Below are 27,444 nucleotides of genomic sequence, written 5' to 3' on the forward strand. Positions count from 1 at the left end.
TATCTAGTTATGTTTGTATTTATATGTGTAGTCACTAAGGGTGTGCACCGGCCACTTTTAGTGTTTTGGGTTTTGGGTTTTGGGTTCTGATTAGCTTGAGGTTTTGGGTTCTGATTTGTTTTGACAAAACATCCGACGAAAGGTTTTGGTTCTGATTTATTTTTAAAAAAGCATAAAAAGTGCTAAAAAACAGTTTTGTGGTTTTTTTTTCACTCCTACGTTATTATTAACCTCAATAACATTCAATAACAATCATTTCCACTAATTTCCAGTCTATTCTGAACACCTCACAATATTGTTTTTAGGCCAAAAGGTTGCACCGAGGTAGCTTGAGCACATAATGCCAAAAAAAGAGGTACAAGATGGAATTGTTCTGGGCCCTCCCTCCCACCCCTCGCGAGATTCGACGCGAGACTTGGACGACAGAGCCTCGTTTTCAATTTTTTGCCCGCCGGAAATATCCGAACAGTGCTCGGATCCCGTTCGGATCCGCACTGTTCGGGTGGGCTCAGATTAGCGGAATCCGAGCCCGCTCATCTCTAGTAGTCACCTGCATTTGGGACAAACTGATTCACTAATTCTAGCTACAAAACTTAACAAAGGAGATTTCATTGTGATAGGTAGGGTTCCTTTGTCTTGAACCACAATCGCAGGAGGAGCCAAAACCAATTTTTGCTCAACAATCTACTTCCCCAACAGCTTTGTCATAAAAACTTGTGCCTCATAAACAACAAAGAACTTCTATAATTAGATGTCTATGTACTGAGGTAAATATAGAATTAAGAATGACATCTTTCCACTCTTTCTTCCACATTTTCCTTGTCTCTGTGGCCATCAGAGGAAAATGTTGGTAAAGGAGTCGGGGGAGACCTACAGCAGAGCCGTGTTGTAGGTAATTAATGTCTTGTATGGAGAAGATTTAGAAGGGAATGATACCCCCCCTCAATTGTACAAAACTGGTCAACGCCTTGAACCAGCAATGGTAACAGTAATTATCTTGGATAAAGTAAAAAATAACTTTATATTACAAAAAACTATCTACAGTTATTAAAGACAAAAATAAAGCACTATAATTCACTAATTCATATCACATGAATCAATATATTTAGACCATTATAGAATTAGTACATGAATTAGCATAAATCTTGTTGCAGGGAAGGGTAGGGGGGGAAACTGTTCTTAGACATAGGAATAACTGAAATATGAAACAAATTTGTAGACATTACAAATAGGGGTGCACATTTTCTGAGCTGAGAAGTATTATGACGGCAAAAAGGGAAAGCTACTAAATAAGTTCACTAACATGAACAAACTCTTTTACTTCACCTTGAAACTTTAAAGGGATTCTAATAACACCTTTCACACTGGTTAACCACTGTGTATGCCATTAATCAAGATACAGGACATTTAAAAGGATGTGTATGCCGTCTCGGGAAAATTAATAGGATTTGGAACAATCAGCTCTTGAAAGAAGTTATTTTTTAACAAAATGATTCTATGAAAACATCAAATCTAGTAATAAAGTTAAAAACTTTACATTATATGACTTGTTATTCCCTAAAATTGGCTATTTTGTTTGTAGCATTAATAAAGATTGTGACTTAATTTTTCAAAAATAGAACTACTGGCCCAATATTAAAAATCATTGACCACAGTTTGGCTCCTCTCAAATTGCAATATGTTGGAAATGTTTGTAGCTCCGGTTGACCTTAATGTCAGCCATACATGCTCAATTCAGCAGTCTAGAGGGATAAGCTCATTGTCCAGGTAGGCCACACATGTAGGAAGTCATACTGACAACATTTGGCTTTTTGAGTGAGGTCAGAAATAGACACACACACACACTCTCACACACGCCATCAACGTTGAACTTCCTTCATAATTTACCAACATGTACAATAATAATCCAATCAGATTATTGTTGGACATCAAGGTCATGTTAAAACATCTTAAAGAAAAATATTCTGCACAAGTCCTTATGCCCATTAAGTCCTTTGCACTCTCTCTTTCCTTTTTATCCTTCCACGATTCTTTTCTCTTCAGAAATACATAGTTCATCATCATCAACATTTATTTATATAGCGCCACTAATTCCACAGCACTGTACAGAGAACTCATTCACATCAGTCCCTGCCCCATTGGAGCTTACAGTCTAAATTCCCTAACATACACACACAGAAAGACAGACAGAGAGAGAGAGACTAAGGGCAATTTAATAGCAGCCAATTAACCTACCAGTATGTTTTTGGAGTGTGGGAGGAAACTGGAGCACCCGGAGGAAACCCACGCAAACATGGGGAGAACATACAAACTCCTCACAGATAAGGCCATGGTCGGGAATTGAACTCATGACCCCAGTGCTGTGAGGTGGAAGCGCTAACCACTCAGCCACCGTGCTGCCCACATAGTTGTCAAGTATTTGGAATAAACAAGAGATAAAAAAAAGTAATACAGTGTAGTATTCAATGTTTGATAGTGGCCACACAGGATATCTCTATACCCATTAGTATTATTAGTTAATGGTTTTATCATAGCCACCATGTGAAGTAGAGAAAATAGATTTCTTCTTTCTGGTGTGGAAAAGACCCCTTACGAACTCTGCTTACTTTCATATGTTAAAGTAGATTGCCTTCAAATTGTGTTGGCAGCAGATATATTGAAGTTCTCATTGCATTCATATGTTCCCATTTTTTCCAAGGATAAATGCATCGGGAAAAAATAGCACAAGATCAAGGTTGCAGCTTTATTGCATATAAAAATGCCAAATAAAATCTCAATCCTTCTGTTAATCAGCAGAAAAATCAACTATTAGCTAGGTAAATGTACCCCTACCAGCGCTTTCAGATGTATTCAGCATCTCTAGTCTCAATCTTTCTTATAAACAATAGTGTACTATTGTTCACCATATATGTTCATTATTAGTCAAGCAAGTAAGCTCCTATCAGAGCTTTTCTGATGTGTTCGGCGTCTAGATGTTACACAGTCCCGGGATGTAATGTGCCACTATTAATAGAGTGCAGTAAGGTGGTCAGAAACCATTTAAATTCCACCAGGCAACCTGATGGTTTAATACATCTTTCAACTCTAACCTGTATCCCGTCAATTGCTTATCAGTGCTCTTGACAGTGACCTTGTAGGAGTTACTGAGGATACCCCAAGGGCATGGGAGTTGCCCTACATCTCAACATTAGAAGATCCAGAATAAGCTGGATATAACAGCAGCCGTCAAGTTACACTAATCCTCTTGTCTACAAACACTCTGCCCGTTTTAATGCCTGACTGTTGTGTGTTTTGTTGGGCAGGTTTTGAGGGAGTGATTTTTTTGGGGCCATACGCAATAGCTTATTTATAAACGATAAGTAATAGTTCTGTAAGATAATGTAATCTACACTGTGTGACCATGTTTCTGGGTTTGGTTATGAGGGAGTGCTTGTTTTTGGTTGTTTTTTGTAGTCATCAGCAATAACTTAGTTATACGCAACAAAATACGAGTTCTATAAAATAATGCAGACTACATAGTAGAACCTTGTTTCTTGACGTTATAACTGCTCCAGACATTGGAAAACCTACATATATTTGAATACTTATAATTTTAGGGGTACATTGTTGTCGATGTTCTAAAATGGGCAGAATCAAATAAAAGGATCCTCTACTTCTGTAGTCCAAGAAGAGTGTGAAGAGAGAAGGAAACTCACCTGATTGATGATGGGATGCAGATAAGTTCTTCTCCTTTTCTTTTACAGGTCCTGGTGAGAGAGAAGTGCTGAACAGGAGAAGAGGTGCCGCCGGATGGAGGGTCTGGAAGAGACGGATATGCTGGAAAGAAACACCAGGGGGATGACAAAAGAGCTATAACGGTAGCCCCCTGCTGCCAGCAAAAGCTCCTCTGGCCCTCTGGGCAGCCCTCTTCCAGCCCACACCTGAACTCTGTCCTTTCTCTCACTTGGGCACAAGGTTCTGGGCATTTTTCGGGCACAAGGCCTGTGTGGCAGCAGAGGGTATAAGGCCCTTTATAATTAGGACTGTTAAGGAATGGTATTTTCAATTTGGGCACATTTATGTATATTCAGGCTTAGCCTGTGACAACAGTTAATAGACAGGATTAGCCTGTGGTACAAGTAAATGTCAGGATTAGCCTTTGGCCCCATTGAATTCAGGCACTAGGCCTGTGAGTTTAGATTAGCATTTAGGACCGGCAGTAGTTAGGAGGTACCTTGCTATTTGAGACCGTGCACGATCTGTTCCCACTGTAGTGTATTTATGAGGCCATTGTGTGGTGTACCTTTCACTGTACTTTACGGTATTGCATTGTACTGTATTATGTGTTTGGTGTCAGTATTTCCCTTTCCAGGATTCAAAAGTCAGGCCTCCATTAAAGGTAGGCTTTTGGTATCCATTATTCCCTGTCTGCATTTTGTGATTTGTGTCTGTGAACTGTTGGGTTTGAGATAGGGCAGTACACGAAACCTAGTGCTAGGAGTTTATAGTAGTGCGGCATCGGGTGACATAGTTTGGTCGTTAGGACCAGGGAGTTCCTTGTGTTATTGTAATTAGCACTAGTGTGGGAGGTACATATTAGCCTGGTAGACAGCATTATGTGTGGGCTGTTGTTTTGTGTTGCCCCTGTTTCTAGATGCCTTGGAAGTGCAAATGACCATCAAGAGCCTCTGCAATCATCCGGTGAGTATCATCATTTCATTTCGTCTCTTTCTCTTGGTAGGGATCCTCATCTGTACATTGGTGAGTGAGGTATTCAGGTGGGATACTTCCCTGTCCCGAATTTCCATAGTTTCATGCCCAATCCCAGACCAAATGGAAGTGTCTGTGATAGGGTTAGAGGTATTATTATTATCGTTTATTTGTAAGGCGCCACAAGGTTTCCGCAGCGCTGTAGAGTGATAGGGGTAGAGTGAAGTGTCATCCTGCATCCCTGCCCTTCAGTAATCTGCCTGGCTTCTTCCCTAAACCAAAGTGGTGTGGGGAACCGTGCAGAACGGTCTGTAAGAATGGTAGGTGGATTAAACGTGGACAAGGTAGAGTCTATCCATTCCCCACTGGCGTTACACCACCATCAATAGACCCAGGCAGTGAAAGCTTGGGTAGCGCAGTTTATGATGGTTTAATACATCTTTCAACGTGAACCTGTATCCAGTCAATTCATCATTAGTACTTTTGACAGTGACCTATTTGTAGAGTTACTGAGGATACACCAAGGTCATGGGAGTTGCCCTACATCTCAACATTAGAAGATCAAGAATGAGCTGGATATAACAGTAGCTGTCATGTTACACTAATCCTCTTTTGTCTACTAATACTCTGCCTATTTTAATGACTGACTGTTGTCTTTGTTGTGTGGTTTCTGGGGCTGGTTTTGAGGGAGTGCTGTTTTGAGGGCCATAAACAATGAGTTTAATTTATAAACAATTAGTATTCCTTAAAATAATCAAAACAACATTGTGTAATCTTCTTTCTTGGGGCTGGTTTATGGGATGTTTTTGCTTTTTTATTTTCATAAGCAATAGGTTAGTTGCAAACAATACATTATGAGCTATGTACAATAATCTACACCGTGTAACCTTGTTTCTGGGTTTGGTTTTGAGGAAGTGCTGGTTTCTGTTTGTTTTATGTAGTCATCAGCAATAACTTAGTTATACGCAACAAACTATGACTTCTATAAAATAATGTAGACTACATTATATAACCTTATTGACTTTATATCTGTTCCAGACATCGGATAACCTGCATATATTTGTGTACCTATAATTTGTTATAGGTGTTCTAAAATGGGCTGAATCATGTTTTATTCCTGTTTCTACCTATAAATAGTGGGCCTGATTCATTAAGGATCTTAACTTAAGAAACTTCTTATTTCAGTCTCCTGGACAAAACCATGTTACAATGCAAGGGGTGCAAATTAGTATTCTGTTTTGCACATAAGTTAAATACTGACTGTTTTTTCATGTAGTATACCTATCATAAAAATGCAACAAAAACCTCTCCGGTAGCAGAAAAAAAATAATATATAACTCAAACAGTGAGAATTAAAAATAAATAATGCTATTCCTTATTTAGCCATTGCTCCAAAACACCTCCAGTCACTATAGGGTTAAATCCTTGCTCCTCTACTTTTATAGGTTGAACATGGAAATGTCCCTGTTTCAGTCCTATATATGACATGCATATTGTAGTGGTAGTACTGGGGTAGATTTATCAAACCTTCTAAAATGGAAAAGAATCAGTGTTGCCCGTAGCAACCAATCTGACTAACTATCATTTTCTAGAATATGTTAAACAACTGAGAGCTAAAATCTGATTGGTTGCTATGGGCAGCATCTCCACCCCAGTGTGTTTTATAAAGTATTTCAGTATATTATATTCCGATGACCTTTCAATTGATCACAGAATTGATTGACCAAACAAGCATTTTTTTTTACTAGTATTTTAGAGACTTTATGCTCCTAAATGCCACATATTTAAAACCACAGGATATGGGAAAACAAAACGCTCCTAAAACTGTAGTTTTGGCTATTGCGTCATATTCCCTGTAGATAGCATGCTGGAGAAAGGTGCTTGTGCCAATTTTAGAGAACCTAAATTCGAAACAGCGTGATTGAGGAGGAGAGTTTGCCGTATCGAATTATGTTTTATGTTGCTGCTCAATTTTAATTCCAGTTTAAATGTAGTTTGATAACAGGATTGCCATCCATTGTAAGACATTTTAACGGACAACTAGAGAATAGTAAAATTTTAAAACTGGAACTTGGCCATAAATGTTCCAAGTCCTAACTCCACTATAGATTGACTATAGATTGACCATTGTTGTCCCAGCTCTGTCCACTGAATAAAATTACGCAAAACGCAAATTTACATAAACAGAGCGGAACCTGGAATGTTATTTTCGGAACTTCGAAACTTCCTGTTCAATTTGCACAAAATTTTTACTCAACTACACTCGTCTTGTGAATCAAGGGTTTGCTATTTATATATAGAAATTGTTTTCAAGATTATCTCAAAATAGCACAAATTTCCTTAGCAGCTGAAGGTATGACTTTTGCCATGACTTATTGGTTAATCAGCCGTTTAACCATTTATATATGCACTTATTTAATGTATGTATCAAGGCATGCAGAATTGATTTTTGCATGTCTCAGAGTTTAATGACAGCACTGAAACTCAGAACACAAAGGCGGCAAATTAAGGCTGTATTGTGATTGTATTGTGATATCTTCGTCAAGCGAGTGAATAAAGGATCTATTATTAGTACATCTAAACCTCAGATGTAGTTTTATAAGGTATATTTTTATAAGTATCATCACTCAATTAAAACCACAATGTGGATGAGGGGTTATGTCCCCCTTTTATAATTCTACTATTTAAAGCTTAGGGCAGTGGTTAACGGGCACGGTTAATAAGTAACCACTGAATTAAAAAATGCTTATAAACATGTGTCACATAGATCCCCCCAATTTCTGTTTGTCGACAATGTATGCAAATGACTATATCAACAACCCAAGCCCCCAAACTGTGCTGCTCACAACAGGCCCTTCATTATTCTCAACTCCAGGTCTATTTGTCCTTTAGTCTGGGACCGACTCACTTGAACCATATCATCTGAATTCTCCAGCTCACGCGTAGTTAGATGAGAAACAACTTAAAAATACAGTATATTTAGGCAGTAAAGAAATAATAACAGTAATCTACAATTTATTGTATTGTTAGCTGGAGAAGAAGATATTAACAAATATGCAGAGTCTCCCTTAAGCACACAGCACAAATGTTCACACATCTATTTCAAATGTTACAATTTTTTAATTTAAATACATGTATTCTACTTGTAATGGATCTTCAAAGTAGGATTTGCTATTGTGTAAGAAATCAAGTCAGCTATTGCAAATATGTAACTTAATATTTAACAATACCTCACACCTACACAATCCTTGCTTTTCATAACTGAACAATGTACAGAATTGTAAAGTCTCTTAAAGCCTCAGGTATTTTTACACACAAATTTTGTGTCAAGTCTCCCACTTTTCTGTGTGACTTGTGCACAGAATATAAGATATTCTCCCACGATCCAGTCATTTAAGTACGTGACTGAACCTAATCTCCATGTACATGTTGTACCACACACAATGGGAAGCTGTTAGGTCAATAGACACTAGTAGTGCCATGTAATGTATAGTCTAACATTTTAGTGCAGCAGTGTATCTTATAAATGGGGTGATTTATAAAAGTGGAGGACTTAGAAATGTATTTGATGAAAGAGCTATGCAGTTTTACACTGTATTCTGAAAAGTTTTTATTTAGGATGCTTTTTTTTTTAAAAAGAAACATCCTCCAAGAGCAGCTTCTCCCAACCCTCCAAGAACAGTTTGGTGGCGATAACACCTTTTCCAGCATGATGGAGCACCTTGCCATAAGGCAAAAGTCATAACTAAGCGGCTCTGGGATCCAAACTTCGAAATTTTGAGCCCATGGCCAGGAAACTCCCCAGACCTTAATCCCATTGAGAACTTGTGGTCAATCCTCAAGAGGCGGGTGGACAAACAAAAACCCACAAATTCTGACAAACTCCAAGCATTGATTAGGCAGGAATGGGCGGAAATCAGTCAGTATGTGGCCCAGAAGTTAATTGTCAGCATGCCAGGGCCAATTGCAGAGGTCTTCAAAAAGAAGGGTCAACACTGCAAATATTGACTTCAGTATGCCATAGCAACATCTGACAAAAAGGTCCAAAAACACTGAAGCAGCAAACTTTGTGAAATCCAATACTTGTGTCATTGTCAAAACTTTTGGCCATGACTGTAAAACACCACCCTAATTGATCAGAAAAAAGGCAGCTTTTCAGACATATTCCAGATAGGCGAGATTGCTCAAGTATTTATAAGAAAGTTGTTAGTGACAATAATTATGGGGGCAATAATAATGTAGGGCCTGATTCATTAAGGATTTTAACTTAAGAAACTTGTTATTTAAGTCTCCTGGACAAAACCATGTTACAATGCAAGGGGTGCAAATTAATATTCTGTTTTGCACATAAGTTAAATACTGACTTTTTTTTTCATGTAGCACGTAAATACTTGATAGTTTATTTGTACACTGAAATGTAAAGTTGATATTTGTGCGCTACATGAAACAACAGTCAGTATTTAACTTATGTGCAAAACAGAATACTAATTTGCACCCCTTGCATTGTAACATGGTTTTGTCCAGGAGACTTAAATAACAAGTTTCTTAAGTTAAGATCCTTAATGAATCATGCACATATTTATTAAGCAGCCAATAACCGTTTATTATTTCAATAAGGAGCCAATATAAATTAATCATTTTATAATGGGGTCAATATAAATGTATTGTTTGATTACAAGGAAAAACTATTTTATTTATAATGGAAGCCATAGAAATTGATTTCAAGATGGGGGCACCAGTTGTTGCACACACTTGTGAACTACAAGTGCCAGCATTCACATGCACACAAAGCAATGTTGACTTCCTAATAAATACATATCTTATTCTTCTTTCTGTTCTGACAGGGCATAAAGCATACAAATCCACTGCTAAGTAAACCTTCCCCCTGGAGTGGTAAAGTCTTATTCCCACAAGATGGCACTGTTATGCAAGAAGCGGATATGATCCACTAATTTATTCGCAAATAGTGTTAACTGTAAATGAAAGCCTTATCATCTTGTAATTAGAGATGAGCGGGCTCGGATTTCGCTAATCCGAGCCCACCCGAACAGTGCGGATCCAAGCCCTGTTCGGGAACTTCCGGGCGCCAAATGAAGCCAAACCGAGGCTATGACATCCAAGTCTCGCGTCGGATCTCGCGAGACTCGGATCTCATAAATGCCCCGCTCGCGGCCGCCATCTTCATTCTCCCTGTGGTTAGTGAAGAGGGAGGTTGATGTGCTCTGTCCTGCTGATAACTTTACTAAAGTGGTGCTTTGTCCTGCTGAGTGCATTAGTACTTTTTTCAGTGCTCTGTCCTGCTGATTCCAGTGGTGCTTTGGCCAGTGTCTGTGCTGCTGAGTCCAGTGGTGCTTTTGTCCTGTATTTGTTTCTGATAAGTCCATAGCAATTTGTTAATCAGCCAAAAATCTTTTAAAAAAAAAAAAAAAAAAAAAATCTCTATAAAATATTAAAAAAAAAAGGATTCAAAAAATATAAAAAATAATTGAAAAAGTATAAAAAATATTATAGAGCAATATATTCTTGCAGTCCAAAAAAAGAGGACCTGCCATTTCTATTACTACGTTCATTATTTCTGTAGTTCCAAAAAATAGGAACTGCCAGTTCTATTACTACATTCATTGTTTCTGTAGTTCCCAAAAAGAGGAACTGCCATTTTTATTACTACGGTCATTCTTTCTTTAGTTCCAAAAAATAGGAACTGCCAGTTCTATTACTACGGACATTCTTTCTGTAGTTCCAAAAAATAGGAACTGCCAGTTCTATTACTACGGTCATTGTTTGTGAAGTTCCAAAAAATAGGAACTGACAGTTCTATTACTACATTCATTGTTTCTGTAGTTCCCAAAAAGAGGAACTGCCATTTCTATTACTACATTCATTATTTCTGTAGTTCCCAAAAAGAGGAACTGCCATTTTTATTACTACGGTCATTCTTTCTTTAGTTCCAAAAAATAGGAACTGCCAGTTCTATTACTACGGTCATTCTTTCTGTAGTTCCAAAAAATAGGAACTGCCAGTTCTATTACTACGGTCATTGTTTGTGAAGTTCCAAAAAATAGGAACTGCCAGTTCTATTACTACATTCATTGTTTCTGTAGTTCCCAAAAAGAGGAACTGCCATTTCTATTACTACATTCATTATTTCTGTAGTTCCAAAAAATAGGAACTGCCAGCTCTATTACTACGGTCATTGTTTGTGTAGTTCCCAAAAAGAGGAACTGCCATTTCTATTACTACATTCATTATTTCTGTAGTTCCAAAAAATAGGAACTGCCATTTCTATTACTATGTTGTTTGTTTTTATAGTTCCAAAAAAGAGGAACTGCCATTTCTATTACTATGTTCTTTGTTTTTATATAGTTCCAAAAAAGAGGAACTGCCATTTCTAATACTATGTTCTTTGTTTTTATCTGGGCAGCGGAATTTAGACCAGTTAGAGGAGGTATTGTGGCCCCAGTACCAAATTGGGTACCGGGGCCACTCCACTACGCAGTCCAGATAGATGCGTATCAGATATTAAACTACATTCAGTGTTGGGGCCAAATCCAAAATTAATGAAAATGACCTGTCATCGTCAAAAACAAGAGGTATTGACGCGCTCGAACTACACGCTGTATATGCTGCAGAGGATGTAGGAGCAGGCCGCTGTGCAGTGGAATTGAGACCATTTGAAGGCGGAGGCATTGTGGCCCCGGTACCAAATTGGGTACCGGGCCCACTCCACTACGCAGTCCAGAAAGCTACCTCTGTGCAACGTTTTGGACTAAAAACAATATTGTGAGGTGTGAGGTATTCAGAATAGACTGGAAATTAGTGGAAATGATTGTTATTGAATGTTATTGGAGGTTAATAATAGCGTAGGAGTGGAAAACAACCCAAAAACAGGATTTTAGCGCTTTTTAAAAAATAAATCAGAACCCAAAACCCGAAATCAGAACCAAAACCTTTCGTCAGGTGTTTTGGCAAAACAAATCAGAACCCAAAACCTCAAGCTAATCAGAACCCAAAACACTAAAAGTGCCGGGTGCACACCCCTACTTGTAATACACAAAAGTAGCATAGATGAGTGTGAGTAATGCCATGGGGACTCACACAGAGTGCAACAGAAGACATAACAGGATGTACGAGGGAGTCAGACAGTATACAGACTTGGGACAATAGCTTACATTCTATAGGGAGGGGTATTGAGAGAGAGTAGGAGCAACTGGGAGAAAATGGAGATGTCAGGCAAGAAGGTGGATGTGATGGATAAGTTAGTTAGGAGATGGTAGGATAGGCGAGCTTGAAAAGATGATTTTTGAGTAAGCGTTTGAAGGACTGAAGGGTGGGGGAGAGTCGAGTGAAGCGGGGTAGGGAGTTCCTAAAAATGGGGGCAGCACAGCAGAAGTCTTGGAGGTGAGCATGGCAGGAGGTAATGAGAGGTGAATTGATGCGGAGGTCAGAGGCAGAGCGGAGAGGCCAGGTAGGTATGTACGTTGAGACAAGGACAGAGATGTAAGGGCTTTGTAAGTGAGAGTAAGGAGCTTTAACTGAATTCTGAAATGGATAGGGAGCCAATGAAGGCATTTACACAGAGTAGTAGCGATAGAAGAGGAAGATGAGCCTATTCTCAGCATTCTGTATGGATTGTATGTCAGAAAAGAGAGAGACGGCTGGCGCCACTAATTCCTCAGCGCTGTACGGAGAACTCACTCACATCAGTGTCTGCCCCATTGGGGCTTATAGTCTAAATTCCCTACCACACACAAACACACAGACAGACACAGACTACGGTCAATTTGTTAGCAGCCAATTAACCTACCAGTATGTTTTTGAATTGTAGGAGGAAACCGGAACACCCGAAGAAAACCCACGCAAACACGGGGAGAACATACAAACTCCACACAGATAAGGCCATGGTCAGGAATTGAACTCATGACCTCAGTGCTGTGAGGCAGTAGTGCTAACCACTTAGCCACCGTGCTGCCGACGGAAAGTTGAAATGAGAAATGATGAGTGAATGGACTGGGATTGTGGTTGCTTCCTGAGCGAGGAAGAGATGAATTTTTGCGGAAGATACCATTGGAGAGAGAGATTTTAAAGAGGTGAGCAAGGTGAAGGCAGAGATTAGCAGAGAAGGAGCGGAGGAACTTGGAAGGGACAGGTTCAGGAGGTCTGGTTGCAGAGGAGGAGGAGGAGGAGAGAAAAGTGAAGATGTCAGGCACAGTTACAGGAGGGTAGGAGTCAAGGGTAGCAGAATGAGTGATAGAGAGGACGAGTGGAAAAGTCGATATCGGTGATGGACAAGGGGGAGGACACTAAAGAGAAATAACGGTAGTAAAGAGGCGTTGGGATTTATTGGACAGGGAGGTGAGGCATGTGAATAGATTTGTTTGGCAAAAGAGAGGACTGAATAACAGGAGGAAAGGATGATTTTAAAATGGATGAAGTCAGCAATGGAGTGAGATTCCCTCCATTGGTGTTCAGAGGAGCAGGAGCACTTTTGGAAGAGATGAGTGAGAGGGGAGTACCAGGGTTGGGGTTTTAATTGGCAGAGATGATGTGAGGTGGCTGGGGCTGCAGTATCATGGGCAACAGAGAGTGCTGAGTTAGAGAGAAATAGGCGTTGGGGCACGTTACAGAAGATAAAGTCGTGAGGAGTGGTTTGAGAGAGGACGCAATGATGATGGGTTCAATGCTGTTGATGGGATACTGCATGAGAGAGACTTTGGTTGGGAGAGGGGGGCATGGGGTAAAGAATGGGTAAAGGAAAGGAGATTGTGGCCACAGAGGTGGAAGACAGAGTCGGAGAAGTTGGAAATGTCACAGAGTTGAGAGAACACTAGGTCCAGGGAGTGACAATCATGGTGGGTTGCAGAAGTTGTCCATTGGGAGAAGCCATAGGAGGAAGTGAGAGCTAGAAGTTTAGAGGCAGCAATAGTAATAGGAGAGTCTGTAGGGACGTTAAAATCACTGATAATAATTGTAGAAAGATCAAAACAGAAAATGGGGAAGCCAGGTGGCAAAGTTATCAAGAAATTGTGAGGAAGGGCCAGGGGCATGATAGATCACAGCAACACAAAGGTGGAGAGGGGAGAAGAGGCGGATGGAGTGGACTTCAAAGGAGGACAGTAGAACACCTACACCACCTTTTTGAGACCTTCCATGGGAGAGTGCATCAGGGGAAGCAGTATAAGTGTAAGATATCCATGTTTCTGTAAAGGCTAGAAGACCAAATGGGAGAGCATGGGATCATGAATGGGAGTGAGCTTATTTGCACTCCAGAGTGCACAGGACAGGGGAAGATGTGTGACAGAAAGGATGGGAATAGGGTTGGTGGGATTGGCAGTTAGGGGTGGACAAGGTGATATGTGTTGGAGGGGGGGGGGAGCAGCAGCGGATAGAGGAGTACGGCTTGGTCATGTACTTTGAAGTAATGGGTGGGGAGCCATATGGGGGAGCGGGTGGAAGTGTTAAATAGAGAGTAATAAGTTAGAGGAGATGTAGTAATTGAGTTTTTACAGAGTCATGAAATAGGAGAGTGGGCCAAAGTCCAGTCCAAGACCAATTTCAACTCTTGTGATGATAGGCAAAGCCTTGAGTAGCCTTAAAAATACAATGACTAGATAGAAGACTGAAAAAGCTGTTGCAGGGGGAGGAAGTGACTGAGCAACACTGACTCTGCCGAGAAACACTGACAGATAACATACAATTTTCTTTAGTTGAGAATGAAATAAGATCAGAGTTCAAAACAGACTTTTTGAGGTGTGAAGCTTGTAGTCAAAAAGAGATGGAAACATCAGAAGTAAAATATCGAGTTTCAGGTGAATGCTGAATGTTCTCAGTGTGTAGCTGTGGTTTTGGGTATAATGCTATTCTCTTTTTTCCTCCTGTTTAACTCTGGTATAACTCTGAATTATCTAAATCTTGATACACTTGTAACTAACAAACTTACAACTAGACACACTAGCTAAGCAGCCACACTGGCTTGCAGCCATTGTACAATGATTATATATGGTTAACAAGCATATGTGATCAGTGTCTTCAATCAGCCCGAAATAAACTCCCATAGAAAAAGATAGCAATAAAAGTCTATAACAAACAAAGAGTGAAATGGCAGCACAACATGTATTAAAAAAGAAAAGAAAAACAATGCTTTCTGACATTCAGCTTTGATACTAGTGCAGCAAGGGATAGATAATTACCATACAATAATGAAGCACTTTACAGAGACAGTTCCCATGCACTGCCACGTTATCTAAGCTCCATTCCATTCACCTGGTGTTGAACAGAACATGTGCCTCAAGTGGGATATATAACACCCCTATGAAGAGGACAAGAGACATACAAATGGAAATACTGAGCAACACAATAACTCTGGATGAAACATAAATATATCATGTGATTCTACAAGAAACGTACATAAACATGTCAGTCTCACTTTATGAACTTTATGATTTTTTTTTTTTTATTGTGCTCCATTCAATCATGTAACCTGTCATGATGGCCAGTTAACTTACATGTAGGGTTAAAGTGAACAATGAACAATGATTGTTTCACTCACCACTCTGGCTGAGAGACAGGATATTCCTTTTTTTGTGCCGAGCATTAGGCAAAAGATACAGCTAATGAGTGATAATCAGTTTATACAGGGTACCTATAGTTTTGCAAAGATAGGAAAAATCACAAGTCCTGGGGGTAAATGTACCAAGCTGAGAGTTTCAGAAACCAATCAGATTCTAGCTATCATTTATTTAGTGTATTCTACAAAATGACAGCTAAAATCTGATTGGTTGCTATAGGCAACATCTCCACTTTTCAAACCCGCTGGAATACTCTCAGCTTGATACATTTACCCCTGGAGTGAGAAAAGCCAGTGTTTATATCTGCAGCTTACAACAACAAATTGACCGTTGTGTCTTTGGTTCAAAATTATACAATAATGTTGTGTTTAATTATAAATACAAATTACACTAAATGTTAACATCCCTTAAAATAAAAGATTTACTAAAAGATATATAGAAATATAGTACAGCCATATTTTTTTAGGAAAGTAAATCAGGTTTTTGGTTACAAATATTTTTCCTCCCAAAATTATGTTTTTACTTTTTTTTATGCCAGTTTATAACACAGTGAAGTATATATGCTGGGAAAGTACATGAAATTCAATGAAAAAGATTTTTTCATGTCAATTTATAATGGTGAGAAACTCCGATTTCGCTGACAGTCATGAATTAAATTACGGGGTAACAATTACTTTCCTCGGAGAGTGCATTTAGGTTTTTGATCCGTCTGTGATAGCGCACTTCATTTTAGAACTATGCCATTTTTATGCCACTTTTTACCGGACTTCATTATCACAAAAGAGCTTTCAACTGGTTCGCGAAATAGTTTATGAACAACCGGAGGTTTTAAAATTTATGCTGCTTATTTCAGAGTTTCATCAATGCCAAGCAGCAAAGTTAAAAAAATTAGAGCTACAAAAGTTTCAGCAAGGAACATAAAATGTAAAATAAAAAAAATATATGAACAAAAGGAATGAGCCAGAGAAAGAAACAGACAGAGACAGGTAGAAGGAAATAAAGGAGAGGGAGGGAGAATTATTAAAGAGAGATAAAGAAAGTTGTGAGACAGAGGGGGGGGAGCAAAACAAAGAGAAGGATGAGAGATATACAGATAGATGCAATGGACAGAGAGAGAGGGAGAGAGATTGAGAGCTCAACAGAGAAAGTTTAGACAGAGAGGCAAGAAAATTGGTAGAGAGGGAGAGGCAACAATGGGAAAGAAATATATGAGAATAAGGGAGCGACAGAGAGAGGGTGAGAGAAAGATGTGTGTGAGAGACACAATGAGAGGATAATGGGGGCAATGAAGAGAAAGTTGAGAGTAAGTATATTTTGAATGACAACTAGAAAATACAATAGAAAACACCTCACCACTTGCAGTAATAACGTTTCAGAGTTGATGAATGGTTGTGTGTTCTTCTCCCTACATCAGCAGCGTACTCCTGACTGTGAGGAGGAGAGAGCAGCCTTCTTTTGCTGAGTCACAGCAAGCAGCTGGGAGTGTTCTAAAGGTTGGTCACAGGTGTTGCTTAATCTATACATCACACACAAGCAGGGCCATCTTTTTCATTGGGCACAATGGGCAGGTGCCCGGGGGCCCACAGGCAAGGGGGCCCCATAGGCAGGCCTCTTAATTAGAATAAATAATCCTGCAAAAGAAAAAACCTGCAAAAAAAACCTTCAAGGGTCACTGAGCAAGTACATTTATCTATCTCTATATATCTATATCTGTATCTCTATACATCTATATCTATCTATATATATATATATATATATATATATATATATATATATATATATATATATATATATGTGTAGGGGTCCCGGTGCACTGCTTTGCCCGGGGGCCCATAATGTTGTTAAGATGGCCCTGCACACATGTACATGTTTGCACATGGTTTACACAAGGATAGATACTGTTTAGATTTAGCAAATTTAGACAGACAGACATGGGAAAAAATACATACAGACCGACATAACAGAAATTCATAGCCATGTAGATGTAACCCATCCACCACCTGCGCCATGTGTAGAGTTTAGCTCTTTAGCCACTCAGATTAGTTGGTAACCTTCTGTGAACACTCTGCAACCTTCTGGGTTCAAAATCACTTATGCAAACAATTGAAAAAATACAAGACACTGGCAACATATAAGTTTTGGAAGAAGACACAGTTTTATTTAAACAAATAGAGTAATATGTGGCAGCAAGAGCAGAGCAATCAGCTAATCTTTTGCAATAACCAATAAAGGTGGAAAGGTTAGACCATTATACCACCAATCCAGGATATAACTTATCTAATGGCCGGTGCTAACTTGTCATGAGGATTGACTATGTCCCCCTCTGGACTCAACACTGGCGTTCCCCACATACATACTGCTAAGGGATCTTCCACACAGGCTGACCAAGAGTCTGGTGACTTCGACAAAGGGTTGTGACCCTTGACCTAACTCTAAACAGCACCACAGGCTAATCAAACTGCTGACTGCGATGCTCTCCCACTCACCACCGTGACCCTCTAACAGACTCACGGCCCACCACTAACTGACCTAACGATAGCTCTCAATTTCCACAATATCTGGTCAATGAAAAAACCTTAAGTCTTCCCTAGTTAGATGAATACCGTCTGGTCTAAACAAGTGTGACGCGTCTACTTTAATTTCAGCAAAGGGTGACCTATGACTATTCCTCCTAATGACCTCGTAGCTTTGCCCGCTGACTGGTTAAATTTTCGCATGAGTGAAACCATAGCGGACGTGGGAATACTGGTCTTCCAAGCCAAACGGGGAACAACATTGGACCAACATAATTTCACTGACAGCCACCTTTGCCCAATACTGCTCAATTCCGTTCTTATCCGAATAATCAAATCCAGCGATTTGCCAACCCATACATCAATGCCACCTAGGTCTGTGACCAATATATCCAGGGCGCAATGAGCCTCTATCACCCGTGTCAGCATTGGTTAAAGGGAAGGCCATTTCAAACCCCTTCTTCCTAGCCACCGAACGTGCACAGGATGTAAAAAGTAAGACAGGTTATGAGATAGTTTGTGTTTGCTTGCCCAAAAAATGTAGAAATGTCCCACTTCCCATACTTGGGTCTCCTTGTTGTGTATACCTAAAAGTAAAAACATATGAGAGGCCGTGTCACATGGCAAATAAATTCATCATCATCATCATCATCATTTATTTATATAGCACCAACATATTCCGTAGCGCTTTACAATTGGGGACAAACATAATAAACTAATAAACAAACTAGGTAAAACAGACAAAGAGGTGAGAAGGCCCTGCTCGCAAGCTTACAATCTATGGGACAATGGGAGATTCACACATGAGGTTAAGTCTACAATTTGCATTTTGGCCCAGCCAGACTGCAAAGGTAAAAGTGACTCATAAGCTAAATGATACCGTCATACAACAATGTTAGTCAAGGGGGTAGTTGTCTTGTGTGAAATTGTGTAACAGGCTAAAGGTAGCGAGGTTAAGAGGGTGGCTGAGGAATATTATAAGCTTGTCTGAAGAGGTAGGTTTTCAGAGAACGCTTGAAAGTTTGTAGACCAGAGGAGAGTCTTACTGTGTCAGGGAGAGAATTCCATAGAGTGCAGCCCGAAAAAAGTCCTGTAACCGGGAATGGGAGGATGTAATGAGGGTGGATGAGAGACGCAGATCTTGTGTAGAACGGTGTTGCTGAGTTGGGAGATATTTTGAGACAAGAGAGGAGATGTATGTTGGTGCAGCTTTGTTGATGGCCTTGTAGGTTAGTAAGAGTATTTTATATTGGATTCGGTACAAAACAGGCAGCCAGTGTAGAGAATTACAGAGTGATTCAACAGAGGAATAACGATTTGCAAGGAAAATCAGTCTTGCCGCAGCGTGCAGAATAGATTGTAGGGGTTTGAGTCTGTTTTTGGGAAGACCAGTAAGGAGGGAATTGCAATAGTCAATGCGGGAGATGATAAGTGCAGTGTCTTGCGTGAGATATGTGCAAATCCTGGAAATGTTATTTAGATGTATGTAGCAGGATTTAGATATAGAGTCAATGTGGGGAACAAAGGATAGGTGTGAGTCAAGGATTACACCTAAGCAGCGAGCTTGTGGGGTGGGATTTATGGTCATGTTATCAACAGAGATAGAAATGTCAGGTATGCTCTTGTTGGTGGGTGGGAATATTATTAACTCTGTTTTAGAAAGATTAAGTTTGAGTTGGCGAGAGGACATCCAAGATGATATGGCAGAAAGACAGTCAGTTACACGGGACAACACAGTCGAGAGATCAGGAGAGGATAGATAGATTTGGGTATCATCCGCATAGAGATGATACTGAAAGCCAAAGGAACTTATTAGATTTCCAAGAGAAGCGGTATAGATAGAGAACAGCAGAGGACCTAGCACTGAGCCTTGTGGTACTCCAACTGATAGGGGAAGTGGAGCAGAGGTGGCCCCAGAGAAAGTAACAGTGAAAGAGCGATTAGAGAGGTAGGATGAGAACCAGGATAGAACAGTACTAAGTAATCAAAAAAAAAAAAAAAAAGATAGAAATGTAGCGCAGACTTAGATATAAGGCTGCCTGTGTGCGGAAACTCCTATCCACAAAGGAGTATACAGATACAATATATATAACAGCCACAGATCCGTCACACCTGGCGCCTAGTATCAATCAAATATAATATATATACAGTCCTATCGTATGAGATGTGCATATTATATATAGGCATAACATAAACTTTCACATAGTCCAGTGTTTTGCAAGACTTCTAAGAATAGTGTCCCTGCGTAGGAAGGTAACATATACCGTGTTCATTTAGTTCCGTCCAGATATATACGAGAAACCCCTTAGGGAAATGTACTTACCAAACGTAGGTAGTACATTCGCATGTAATACTTCTCGATAGTCGTCCTGTAGGTTCAATTATCAACTCAATACGATATATTCACGGTGACTTATTATCCTTGCAATTCCAATCACTCTAAACATCCGGTAGAAGGAACACCTAGCGAACGGTCACTCCCTCCAATTCCTCGCTGGTTCACAGTCCTGTGAACTTTGCACTGGTTTCTCTAATGTAAGAATTTCTCGTTCATTCCTCTCATAGTTATATGCTGAAATGTCCCCGGTATCACCGGTATCTCCGCATAAGATGAAAAATATGCAATACATCAAACATCCATAGAATCGCCTGCAACTCTTGGGAATAAGGGTATATGGTGAGGGACACCCGCTCCTAAACCTCTAGCCAACGCGTTTCGATTCAAACTGAATCTTTCTCAAGCCTTGAGAAAGATTCAGTTTGAATCGAAACGCGTAGGATAGAACAGTGTCTTGAAGACCTAGGGATGGCAGCTTTTGTATGAGAAGAGAGTGGTCAGCGGTGTCAAATGCAGCCGAGAGATCCAGGAGAATTAGGAGAGAGTAATGGCTTTCAGTTTTAGCAGTGATCAGATCATTGACAACCTTGGTCAACGCAGTCTCTGTGGAGTGTTGAGAACGAAAGCCAGACTGAAGAGGATCCAACAGGTTGTTAGCGAAAAGAAAGCGTGTGAGGCGAGTGTAGGCAAGTCTCTCGAGAAGCTTGGAGGGGCAAGGGAGCTGAGAGATGGGACGGTAATTTGAGAGAGAGTTTGGTCGAAGTTTTGTTTTTTTAGAATAGGAGTAATCACTGCGTGCTTGTATAGTGATGGAAAGATGCCAGTAGAGAGTGAGAGATTAGAAATTTGAGTTAGAGGTGAAATGAGCACAGAAGACAGGGATCTTCCAATTTGCGAGGGAATAGGATCAAGAGGACATGAGGTAGAGTAGGAAGATAAGAAGAGCGTAGAAATTTCCTCTTCATTTGTGGGGTCAAATGAAGAGATGGTGTCAGAGGGTAGTGGGAAGGAATTAAGCTGATTGCTTGTCGAGGAAGAGGACACCATTTCTAGTCTGATCTTGTCAATCTTGTCCTTGAAGTAGGAAGCAAGATCCTGAGCACTGATAGTAGATGGAGGGTTCGGGGTGGGAGGATTGAGAAGATATTTAAATGTATTGAAAAGGCGTTTGGGGTTAGAAGCCTGAGCATAGATAAGAGATTGGAAGTATATTTGTTTTGCAGTGTCCAGAGCATTTCGATAGGAGTAGTAGACAGAAGTATATGTGAAGAAGTCATTAGAGGTGCGAGATTTACGCCAGTGACGTTCTGCTTTACGGGACAGTTTTTGAAGATTTCATGTTGCTTAAGTGTGCCACGGTTGACATCGAAGTCGACGTGTAGTATGTAGTGTCGCTGGAGCCACTTGATCAAGGGCCGTTGCTAAGGTTAGGTGAAAATGAGGTTCTGCCATCTCAGGGGATGAGAATGTAGAGATAGGGGAGAGAAGGTGTTGGAGAGAGGTGAAAAATTGTTGAAGATTAATAGAATTCAGATTTCTGCGGATATGAGGAGGCTTAGTAGAGTTAGACAGTAGAGAGGTTAGAGCAGTGGGGGTGAGTGAGTAGCTGATAAGGTGATGATCTGAGAGGGGGAATGGTGTGTTAACAAAATTAGAAACTGAGCATAGTCTAGAGAAAACAAGATCAAGGCAGTGGCCATCCTTATGAGTAGATGATTCAATCCACTGGGAGAGATCACGTGAGGAGGTTAGAGAGAGTAGTTTGGAAGCAGCTTTGGAAGGTGGGTTATCAATGGGTATGTTGAAATCACCCATGATGATGGTGGGGATGTCTGAAGATAAGAATGAGGGAGCCATGCAGAAAAATCCTCAATAAATTGTTGGTGTGCTCCAGGGGGACGATAGATGATAGATGAATAGCATGTACTTCAAAAGATGTGAACGTGAGTGATGGGAGATTTGGTAGAACTGTAAAGATGCACTGTGGGGAGAGAAGTAGTCCAACCCCACCTCCTTGTCTGCCTTCAGGTCTGGAGGTGTGGGTGAGATGGAGGCCACCATGTGAAAGTGCTGCAGGTGAGGCAGTGTCTGATTGCATGAGTCATGTTTCTGTTATTGCCACAAGGTTGAGGTTTTTTGAGAGGAAGAGATCATGAATGAAGGTAAGTTTGTTACAAACAGAGCGTGCATTCCAAAGGGCACATTTAAAGGACTTTGGAAGAGAGGGAAAACAGGTAATGTGTTTGAGGTTTGCTATAGAACAGTAGTGCTCTGATGTATGTGTGTGTGAGGAATGTGGGGGACCTGGATTAGGTGATATATCACCAGCTAATAGAAGCAGAGTGAGAGAAAGATAGGCAAGGGGATTGCAAGATGTGTGACCTTTTATTTTCTGGCGACAGGTGGAGGTTGTACTTGTTAGAGATAATAAATAGGACAGCAGTTCATGGGTGTTGACTAGAGGTGAGTGGAGTAATGCAGGTGCAATATGAACAAATGTTTGTGTTGGAGGAGGGGTGCAGGGGCGCACCCAGGGGGGGTTTCCTAGTCCCCAAAAACCCCTGTCCTACCTGGGGTGCCATATGCTTACAGTGGCTGGCCCCTCTCCCGGGACCAATCACTACTGCTTGTAATCATCTCCCAGTCAGTCCCCTGCTGTGTGAGCACAGCTCTCTGCCGGCAGTTTGGCCCCGCCCCTTCCTCCCACACGGCCAGCATGGGTGTTATGCAGGAGGCAGCAGCAGAAGAAGGTAAGAATGTGTGTGTATGTATATATAACAGCTTACATATCTGTGTGTTTAATCCTGTGTGTTTATGTATGTATGTGTGTGTATGTGACAGCTTACATATCTGTTTGTTTATGTATGTGTGTGTATGTGACAGCTTACATATCTGTGTGTTTATGTATGTGTGTGTATGTGACAGCTTACATGTTTGTGTGTTTGATCCTGTGTGTCTGTGCTTGTCTGTGTATGGGACAGTTTACATATCTGTGTGTTTGACACGGTGTGTGTTTGTAGCCACGCCCCTACACATACTGGACACGCCCCCTTGTATCGTGACGTGGAAATCCCCCTCCTCGAATCCTGCATTTGCCCCTGGGGTGAAAGATGACACAGTTCTAAAGATCATGCCATTAAAAGAGACCAAGAAAAGCAATTTGTTAAACATTATGATAAAAGGAAATAAAGCCAAAAAGTTAGGGGATTTTAAAGAATTACCTCTTTGCAGTGTTCCATATAGATAGACAAGTAATGCAGAAATAGGCTGTGGCAGATGTAGCTTATTGCTGGAAGTAAAATCAAGTCAAATGTAGTCCAATGTTTGTCCATGTCACTCACCGGACCGTGAGTGCCTCTTCCCGGACATTTAGGAACCGTGGCCGTCCTCCATCCTGAGGGTCTGCGCATGCGCAGCCCTTTCCTATACTTCAGTGTATGTCCCTTTAACTCAATTGGCAGATCAGGCAACACTCCCTATATTAAGCACCTGTGGTCAACACCACGTGGCCTGATCTTGGAGTCTCATTCCCCATGAGCCTCTGAAGGTGTTCCTGTGTTTCCTCGTGTATTCAGCGCTGCTGATTCCTGTGGTTTCCAAACCACTTCTACCTCTGTGGTTTCCAAACCACTTCTACTACTGTGGTTCCCATGCCACTTCTACCATCAACTGTATCATCGTGACTGTGAGCTGATTCCTATCCGCTGCCTCCGTGCACTACAGTCTTCTATACCACTTCAACGCTATTATATTTCATTGTGACTGTTTGCTGATTCCTATCCGCTGCCTCCGTGCACTACAGTCTTCTATACCACTTCAACGCTATTATATTCCATTGTGACTGTTTGCTGATTCCTATCCGCTGCCTCTGTGCACTACAGTCTCCTATACCACTTCAACGCTATTATATTTCATTGTGACTGTTTGCTGATTCCTATCCGCTGCCTCCGTGCACTACAGCCTTCTCTCCTTATCCACTCACCTGTTCATCATCAAGTCTGTGAGCTGATTCCTAGCCGCGGCCTCCGTGCACTGCAGTCTCCAGCTTGCAACTCGCCTGTGTTCATCATCGTGACTGTGAGCTGATTCCTATCCGCTGCTTCCGTGCACTACAGCCTCCAGCTGGCAACTCGCCTGTGTTCATCATCGTGACTGAGAGCTGATTCCTATCCGCTGCCTCCGTGCACTACAGCCTCCAACTGGCAACTCGCCTGTGTTCATCATCGTGACCGTGAGCTGATTCCTATCCGCTGCCTCCGTGCACTACAGCCTCCAGCTGGCTACTCGCCTGTGTTCCTCATCGTGACTGCTAGCTGATTCCTATCCGCTGCTCCTGTGCTCGTCAGCCTCATCTCATCTCTCCCGTGGGTCCGCAGAGTCCTGCTGCCGCTGCCAGTCCTATCGTCCATCTACTGCTGATCCGCTCTCCACGCCTTCCTGTTTCCCGCTGGTCTCTACCCTCCTGTCAGCATTGGATTCGTATCTCATCAGCTACTCCTCTGCTAGATCATCTCCATTCTCCTGGGTCCTCCATGAGTCCAGTTCCATGTGTTACTGATTCCTGTGGATTCGTGTCCCTGTTGGTCTACTTACCTGTGCGCTGCACCTACTAGACCCCTGCCTCTTGCATCCAGGGACTTCTCATCCTGTCGGCCTCCTGCCGCCCAGGTATCACTACATTCCTATCTGACTGCCTTCTGAACCACGGTATGCATACTTCTCATTGACTATGCTGGTGTATTGCATATCTTGCTGGACTGTGTTGGTTCTCCTCTGGAGTCTGCTATCCGCTGAGTCTATTGCCATCATTGACTGTGTTATCTTGTGCTGGATTACTTCAAGAGACTTCCTATAATTGCAGACCTGTTCAGTCATTTATATATATTGTGCATATTACTGTGGATCGTGTTTAATGTGCCCGTGTACATCCTGTGTTGCAGTCTCTCCCCGTACACCTCCTCACATATATTTTCAGTGGTACAACTTGCTGAAGGCAGACCACTGATTCCTGTTCCGGTATCACCTGTTCCATTCCTCTCACATAGCAGTGGTACAACTTGCTACCGCAGACCACTGACTTCCCGGATACCTCCACTTGGACTCCATTCCTTCACTCAGACAGCGGTACCACTTGCTATCCGCAGACCGCTGACTCTCATCACCTCCTCGTTTCTGTTGGACATTCCTCCTCACTATAGCAGTGGTACAACTTGCTAACGCAGACCACTGACTACCTCCACTTGCCCTTGTCCATACAGTTCCTCGTGTATTATTATCTCCATATTACCAGTGCTGCTAGTCATAGACTTTCCTGAGCATCTCATCATCTACTATTGCCTGTTCCGTGATCACCCTGCTACCAGAGTACACTATTATCATCTACATTGCTCTGGTAAGCTTACCACCTGGTGATCCCTGGGTAAAGACTCCTAGTGCCCGTGACAGTAAGATCAGGCCATGACAGACCCAGATACGGAACCTACCGCCAAAGAGATGCTGCAGCATCTGGTCAGCCGTGTGGAGCAACAGGATGCCCGCCAACAGCTGTTACTTCAGTGTTATCAGTCATTAACCTCCCAAGGAACATCTGGACAGACTGTGACAGCTACTCCTGAGGCTTCTGTGCTTTCCTCCGTTTCCCCAGTGCCATCCCAGTTGTCTACAGCTTCCACGCTTCACCTGCCTACTCCGTCAAAGTACGATGGAGACCCCAAAACTTGTAGGGGTTTCCTTAACCAATGTTCAGTCCATTTTGAGCTCCAACCTCAAAATTTTTCTACCCATCGTTCCAGAGTGGCCTATCTTATCTCTTTGTTTTCAGGACAAGCCCTGGCTTGGGCCTCCCCTCTGTGGGAGAGAAATGATCCTATATTGCAAGATAGTGCCAAATTCATTTCTACATTTCGAAGTGTGTTCGATGAACCAGGTCGTGTGACCTCCGCTGCTTCCAGCATCCTCCGCCTACGACAAGGACCTCATACAGTAGGCCAGTACGTCATTCAATTTAGGATCTTAGCCTCTGAACTTCAGTGGAACACTGAAGCCCTAGTTGCCGCCTTCTGGCAGGGGCTCTCCGATAAAATTAAAGATGCACTGACTACTCAAGAGCTTCCTTCGTCACTTGAAGATTTGATCTCTCTTTGCCATCGTGTTGATATGAGATTTCGTGAAAGGGAGGCTGAGAAAACAACTTCTGCTAAAGCACCTCTTCGTTCTAACCCTCAATTTCGTCCAGTTTCACCCTCTGTGATTCCCATGGAGATAGGACGTTCCAAATTATCTTCCGAGGAGAGAAAACGAAGAGTAAAGAATAGACTCTGTATCTATTGTGCTGATTCCACTCATATTCTCAGCTCCTGCCCTAAGAGATCGGGAAATGCCAGGCCCTAACTAGTTCTGGAGAGGTGAAGTTAGGGTCCCTGGAGTCCTCTCCATCGTCCATGAAATCTAAAGTCTGCGCTTTTGAGGTTACGATTTCCTCTGCTACCAAAACCTTTGAGTCACAGGCATTAATTGATTCCGGAGCAGCAGGAAATTTTATTTCCAAATCATTAGTAAATCAATGGTCTCTACCAGTGATTACCTTAAAAACACCCATTACTGTGACGGCTATAGATGGATCACGTCTCATCAACGGTCTCATCACTCAGAGTACGTCTCCAGTAACACTTCAGATTGGTGCCCTGCATCATGAAGTAATATCGTTTTTAATCCTTCCTGTTACGACAAGTCCGATTGTCTTAGGCCTTCCATGGCTTCAGTGTCACTCTCCCCAGATTGACTGGCGCACCCCTCAAGTCACGTCTTGGGGGCCTGAATGTCACCATCGTTGCCTTTCCCAAGTTATTCCTCTCAAAGTACAGCAATCTTCCATCTCATCTACCTCACCGGGACTCCCTCCTCAATATGCTTCATTTACCGATGTGTTTGATAAAGCTCAGTCTGAACGCCTTCCTCCTCATCGTTCTTGGGATTGTCCGATCGACCTTCTACCTGGCAAGACTCCCCCCAGGGGCCGGGTCTATCCACTCTCGTTACCTGAGACTCAAGCTACATCTGTGTATATACAGGAGAACCTCCAGCGTGGGTTTATTCGACCTTCCACCTCTCCCGCTGGAGCTGGGTTCTTCTTCGTCAAAAAGAAGGATGGATCATTACGCCCTTGCATAGATTTTCGTGGACTCAATGCCATTACTATCAAGAATCGGTATCCCATTCCGCTGATCACTGAGCTATTCGATCGCATCAAGGGAGCCCGTATTTTTACTAAGTTGGATCTTCGTGGTGCCTACAATTTAATCAGAATCCGTTCCGGTGACGAATGGAAGACAGCGTTTAA

General features: G+C 41.6%; 1 protein-coding gene across 1 annotated transcript in view; it reads right to left on the minus strand.

Moving 5' to 3' along the window:
- LOC142149757 (beta-1,3-galactosyltransferase 2-like) overlaps window positions 1-16,671 on the minus strand; it is a 35,571-nt gene extending 18,900 nt beyond the window's left edge. The window contains exon 1 of the mRNA XM_075205059.1: window positions 16,608-16,671. The gene's annotated coding sequence lies outside the window, so the exon portion shown is untranslated. The remainder of the gene's footprint in view (window positions 1-16,607) is intronic.
- Between the last annotated feature and the right edge of the window lie 10,773 nt (window positions 16,672-27,444).

This window comes from Mixophyes fleayi, chromosome 4 (assembly GCF_038048845.1).
Source record: "Mixophyes fleayi isolate aMixFle1 chromosome 4, aMixFle1.hap1, whole genome shotgun sequence".
Lineage (NCBI taxonomy): Eukaryota > Metazoa > Chordata > Amphibia > Anura > Limnodynastidae > Mixophyes > Mixophyes fleayi.